This window comes from Osmerus eperlanus, chromosome 5, assembly GCF_963692335.1.
Source record: "Osmerus eperlanus chromosome 5, fOsmEpe2.1, whole genome shotgun sequence".
Lineage (NCBI taxonomy): Eukaryota > Metazoa > Chordata > Actinopteri > Osmeriformes > Osmeridae > Osmerus > Osmerus eperlanus.
The window spans coordinates 2,666,496-2,673,221 of NC_085022.1; positions in this window are offsets into that span (position 1 = coordinate 2,666,496).

Consider the following 6,726-nt stretch of genomic DNA (forward strand, 5'->3'; position numbering starts at 1 on the left):
CTCCCCTCCTTTCTCTGTCTCCCTCTCTGTCTCCCTCTCTCTCTCCCTCTCTCTCTCTTCCTCCATCTCTCCCCTACTCTCATTCTCCCTCTCTCTCTCTCTTCCTAGCTCTCTCCCTCTCCCTCTCTCTCTCTCGATCTCTCTCTCTCCCTGTCTCCATCTCTCTCTCCATCTCTCTCTGTCTCCATCTCTCTCTCAGTTCAGTTCAAAGGGCTTTATTGGCATGAAAACAACAATTGTTCATATTGCCAAAGCAACGGTAGAATTACAGAAATATTAATCAATGTAAATCACGGCCTTATATATACTATATTTCACACACTCACATACAGAGACACACACGGCAGTTTAACATATACAGTGTATCTACACCACACAGGTGTACAACTTGTATCCATGTTATTATTATTCAAGTTGGTATATTATTAATGTTGCCAAATAATCGGTATAAATAAATAAATAAGTAAATAGATACACACACACATATGTATATATACATATATATATGTATACGCATACACACATGTATACACACCCACACGTATATATACACACGCATATACCCATACATATACATACATACGCACATACAGGTTATATAATGATAATAATAATAGTAAAAATCTAATACTAAATTTGAAATTCTGAAAAATTACAGTAAAATTTTAACAAAATATTAAAACAAAAATTAAAACATGTTATGTTTGCCATATTATAAATTGTCCTCATTGTGGCTTTCTCTAAGGCCATGACAGGCTGATACATACTTTGCTGCTAAAATACAGCAGTTAGGTTTTTCTCCCAATAAATAAACCAGTCTCTCTCTATTTGTTACATTTTCAAATTCCTTGTATATGCTGGTAATTTTGGGGAAGTATTTGGTTCGAATGTCTGTATAGTGGTCACATTCTGTTAGGAAGTGGAGCTCTGTCTCCACTTCTCCCTGTGAGCAGACAGAGCACAGCCTCTCTTCTCTGGGCAGCCATGTCTGCCTGTGACGGCCTGTCTCTATGGCCAGGCTGTGCTCACTGAGTCTGTATTTAGTTAATGTCTTCCTTATTTTTGGTTCAGACACAGTGATCAGGTATTCTGCCATTGTGTACTGTCTTTTTAGATTCAAATAGCATTCTAATTTATTTTGCTTTAGTGTAACTTCTTTCCAATAAACAATGTACTTTTCTTTTTGCTGTTTTGCTATTTGTTTTGGATTAATAAGGTGGCTGCTGTCTTGAGGCTCTGTGGGGTTTGGTGAGCAGAGCCTCTGGACTAGCTGGATGAGAGGACTCTTATCTGGCTTCATCTTTTGGCATAGAAGGGCTTTGTGGTGGAAGGTATTTTCATCACTTTGGCTAAGGTGTAGGTAGAATTTAGTTGCTCTTTTTTGTATTTTGATGATTAAAGGATACACTCCTAATTCAGCTCTGCAGGCATTGTTTGGGGTTTTGCGTTGAACTCTTAATATGTTTTTACAGAATTCTGCGTGCAGGCTTTCTATGGGGTGTTTGTCCCACTTGGCGAATTCTTGGTTAGTAGGTGGGCCCCAGATTTCACAGCCATATATGGCAATGGGTTCTATAATGGATTCAATAATTTTAAGCCAGATTTTGATTGGGATGTCAATTTTAACATTTCTTTTGATGGCGTAAAAAGCCCTTCGTGCCTTGTCTCTCAGGTCATTTGCAGCTTTTTGGAAGTGGCCTGTGGTGCTGATGTTTAGACCAAGGTAAGTATAATTTTTGGTGTATTCTAATTGGTTGGTTCCCAGGAGGAATCGATATTTGGGATCCTGATTTCTGGTTCTTTTTTGGAAAACAAGAATTTTAGTCTTTTTTAGATTGACTGTTAGGGCCCAATTTTGACAGAATCTGTGCAGCAGGTCTAGATGTTGCTGTAGTCCCTCCTTGGTTGGGGACAGAAGCACAAGGTCGTCTGCAAAGAGGAGGCATTTGACCTCTGTGTCCTGGAGAGGCATTCCAGGTGCTGCAGACTGTTCTAGTTCCCTCGCCAGACCATTTATGTAGATATTAAAGAGGGTGGGACTCAGACTGCATCCCTGTCTTACTCCTCGACCTTGGACAAAGAAGTCTGTATGCCTTTGTCCAATTTTGACTGCACACTTGGTATTTGTGTACATTGATTTTATGAGGTCATATGTTTTCCCCCCGACTCCGCTCTCTATCAGTTTATATAAAAGGCCTTCATGCCAGATTGAGTCAAATGCTTTTTGGAAATCAACAAAGCAAGAGAAGATTTTATTCTTGTTTTGGTTAATTTGTTGGTCGACAATTGTTTGTAGAGTGAATATATGATCCGATGTACGGAAATTTGGTAGAAAGCCAATTTGACATTTGCTCAGTATATTGTTTTCGCTGAGAAAGTGCAGGAGTCTGTTATTAATAATGCTACAGAGGATTTTACCCAGTCTGCTGTTGACACATATCCCACGGTAATTATTGGGATCGAATTTGTCTCCATTTTTAAATATTGGGGTGATCAGACCTTGGTTCCAGACTTTAGGGAATACACCAGAACTGAGGATGGTGTTAAAAAGTTTTAGTATGGCCAATTTAAATTTGTCATCCGTAAATTTGATCATTTCGTTTAGTATACCATCAACACCGCAGGCTTTATTGGATTTTAGGTTTTGTATTTTATCTTGTAGTTCGTTCAATGTTATTGAAAAGTCAAGAGGGTTCTGGTAATTTTTAATTGCAGATTCAAGTAATTGGAGCTTATCGTGTATGTGTTTTTGTTCTGGGTTCTTATCTATGTACATGAAAAGCTTGGAGAAGTGGTTAATCCATATATCCCCATTTTGAATTGGTAATTCTTCATGTTGTTGTTTATATAGTGTTCCAGTTTTCCCAAAAAACATTTGATTGAATAGATTCTTCAATTACATTGAGCTGTTCTGTGATACATTGTTCCTTCTTTTTCCTTAGTATGTTTTTATACTCTTTAAGTGTTATGCCATAGTGATGGCGTAGTGCCTGGTTATCTGGGTCTCTGTGTTTCTGGTTAGATACATTTCTCAGTCTCTCTCTGTCTCCATCTCTCTCTCTCTGTCTCCATCTCTCTCTCTCCACCTCTCTCTCTCCACCTCTCTCTCCCCCCCTCTCTCTCTCTCTCTCTCTCTCTCTCTCTCTCTCTCTCTCTCTCTCTCTCTCTGTGTTAATCACCACTAACTAAAGCAGAGTGTGATCTCCCAGCTGCCTGACAAGGCCAGAGCTTGCACATGCATATCATTACAGTTTTTCTCGATTGGTTACACACATTTTCTGAATGCATACCTCATACTCTCAGAACTCTACACACAAATCACACACACACACACACAAACACAATGGGAAAAACCCCTCACTTCTCCTGCAAAATTAAACTTTACATTCAAAACAATGTTATTTCTTCTCAAAATGGTATTTTGTCTTCAAATGACACACACAACCCATCATATGAATCGACATTTATAAGAACCATTTGAACACTGATGTGCTCAATGTAAAACACTATCATCATAGTGATTTAGGCCTTTTTTTGTTCAGTGTTACATTTACTACAGACAGTACATACATAAGTGTGTTGTAAAATATTTGAGAATATTGTTTTTATACTCAGAACACAGAAATACACGGTAACAAATATATTTTACATATATGTACACAGTGTACATCCCAACCAACACAAAGTTGCACATACAGCGGTTTACATACAAAACAACAGAATAATTTACTGTATAGTGTATACAGTTACATTATTATTATTTTTCTTTGTATTTGCCGTAATGTTATGGCGTTATTTTCTAGGACCATGTTCATGATTTCAGTTTCCTGTTCAGGAGACAGAAGACGTTCCCGACCACCTTGTGTTGGTAATCTTTCAGTTCTGCCAAACATATAGTAAAATACTGTAAATACTGTGTAGGAATACAAAGTAGGAATACATTTTCCAAATACTTGAAACATACTTTATTTTTACAGTCCTACAGAACTGTCCACAGGCAATACTTTACTACTGTACTCATTGAGTACTGTATTGATATGCAGTAGGCCTACTGCAATTTTGTAGTGAGAGTAGATTTCTTACCTATTCTCATTTCGGAAAGTCCAGATGATGGATGCTACAGTGTACCTGCTCAAATGTGGCTGTACTCTTTGCCCAGCCTCCCTCATTGTTAGACCATGGTTGACTACATGGTCAACCAAAGCGGCTCGGATCTCATCAGAGATTATGGTCCTTGGCCTTCCTCATCCTCGTCCTCCCTGTCCTCCTCCTCTTACTCTCACTCCTCTGCCTCTGTTTCCAATGTTGGCATCCATTGCTCAAAAACAGAAAAGGTCACCTGTTGCCCTTTTATTCTAAAGCTCTGATTGCTAATTGTAAAACTGTGTGACAGGTGTTTGTCCATGCGATGAGTCAGTGTGCGTATTTGAATGGCAGTGTGTTCTTTGTGAAAACAAAAGATTTTCTTCATGAAAATTGTGCCAAATGCAGAGAATTGTGTGTAGTGTTTTGAAAAAAGTGTGTGTTAGAACTGCAATTTGAGTGTAAAGCAGGAATTGTGCTTGTAGTTTAGCACAATTGGTTCATGGGGTTGGTGCATGAGTTACATGTTGTGGTCATTGTGTCTCAAGTACCAGTATTTGTGTGTAAACAATTGAGAAAAACTGTAATAACTTCATTAGCACTTCCTGACTGCAGCCAAAGCTATCACGGATAGGATTGCAAAAGGTGTGTGTGTGCATGTGTGTGTGCACTTGCATGTGTGTGTGGTTGTGTCGGGAAGTGCGTGTTTGTGAGTGTGTGTGTGTGCGCGTGCGAAAGAGGCTCTTGATTGGCTGCACCACTTGGGGTTTCAGAGAAGATATCTCCTCCCATTCCTGGCCTTCCCTTTGATGGGAACAATGCCTGGCCTGGACATACACACCACTCCCACCTGGCCTATCACCGCCCTGCTTCTGACGGGGGGGGTTCAAAGAGAAAGTGATCAAAGTTAGAGGCTGCTCCGGCTGCTTAAGGACAGAGTTACAATGTTCAGCTCTGTGTTGCGGCTCGCAGCGTGTCATTCATAATGGAGCCACTCTGACGCCTTCAGCTTGAAACTCGGACGGGTTCAGATAGGAAGGAAGGGTCTCTGCTCGTGTTTTGGAATAAATGAGAAATTTAAATATTTAACGTATCCTGTAAAACTCCTCATCGGCCCTCTGCTTTGAAACAGAAAATGTCACAATGTTTTTTCTACTATTGCTTTATGTGTAATGTATTTTCTTTGTGCCTCTTTCCTCGTAAGGCAGAACAGGGCGCCAAAGCCCTCAAATCTGAGAACATGAGCAGAACATTAACAAGCCTGAACCCCCTTTCCCCCTGCTGAACCCCTCACCCCCCTCCTGGTCGTGGTCCAGATTGGCGCCCTCCAGCCACGCCTATCAGGGTCTGAACCATGATCTGGACTAGTAAACTAGAGTTTCATTCAATCACACGGGTCAGTAATAAATGAACCAAGAAAGGTTTGCCTGTATGCCAAATCATTTCCTTCCCTGCTTCGCGTTTTCAAACCCAAGGTTAGATCTGGCAGCTGTAGTTAAACGTTTAAACCAAACCAAATCTACGGTGCTTTGTTTGGCAAGGTGATGGTTTGGTCTGTTGTCAGTCTCTCAGCGACTGCTGTTAGATTCAGATCACTGCACACTGATACAAAGCACAGCAAACATGCTACAAACAATGACCACGACTCTATCAGATATTTCTGAATTGTACTACTATATTATACTGTCTTTGTGATTAATCAAAATAAGATTTGCATTTAACTTTTCGGTCAACGGCTCCTCCTTCTCTGCTGTTCCAGCTCTCCCCTCCTCTCCTCCTCTCCCCCTCTCCCCTCCCCCTTTCTCTCTCTCTCTCCCCTCCTTTCTCTGTCTCCCTCTCTGTCTCCCTCTCTCTCTCCCTCTCTCTCTCTTCCTCCATCTCTCCCCTACTCTCACTCTCCCTCTCTCTCTCTCTTCCTCTCTCTCTCCCCCTCCCTCTCTCTCCCCTCCCTCTCTCTCTTCTCTCATCCCCTCTCTCTCTCTCTTCTTCTCTCTCTCCCCTCCTCTCTCTCTTCTTCTCTCTCTCTCTTTCTCTCCGCCCCCTCTTACTTTCAGCCTCTGTGATTGGTGTAGGCCGAGCTCCACTGCAGCGCTGATGCAAGGCTGGCTCAGCTGGGCAGATGTGCGGTGATGTCATAGCTGAGCGGACACGGCAGCGCTGATGCAAGGGCTGGCTCAGCTGGGCAGATGTGCGGTGATGTCATAGCTGAGCGACACAGCAGCGCTGTGTGCTGAATCAGGTTCTGAAGGAGAGGGGAGGGAGGGAGGGAGGGAGGGAGGGAGGGGAGGGAGGGAGGGAGGGAGGGAGGGAGGGAGGGAGGGAGGGAGGGAGGGAGGGAGGGAGGGAGGGAGGGAGGAGGGAGAGAGAGAGAGAGAGAGAGAGAGAGAGACAGAGACAGAGAGAGAGAGAGAGAGAGAGAGAGAGAGAGAGAGAGAGAGAGAGGAGAGAGAGAGAGAGAGGGAGGAGGGAGGGAGGGAGGGAGGAGAGAGAGAGAGAAGAGAGAGAGAGAGAGGAGAGGGAGGGAGGGAGGGAGGGAGGGAGGGAGGGAGAGAGGGAGGGAGGGAGGGAGGGAAGAGGCGCTCCCTTTTCACAGGCCTCCCAGCAGCAGCTTTGCACATATTAATAGCCTTATCCCCCCTAAGC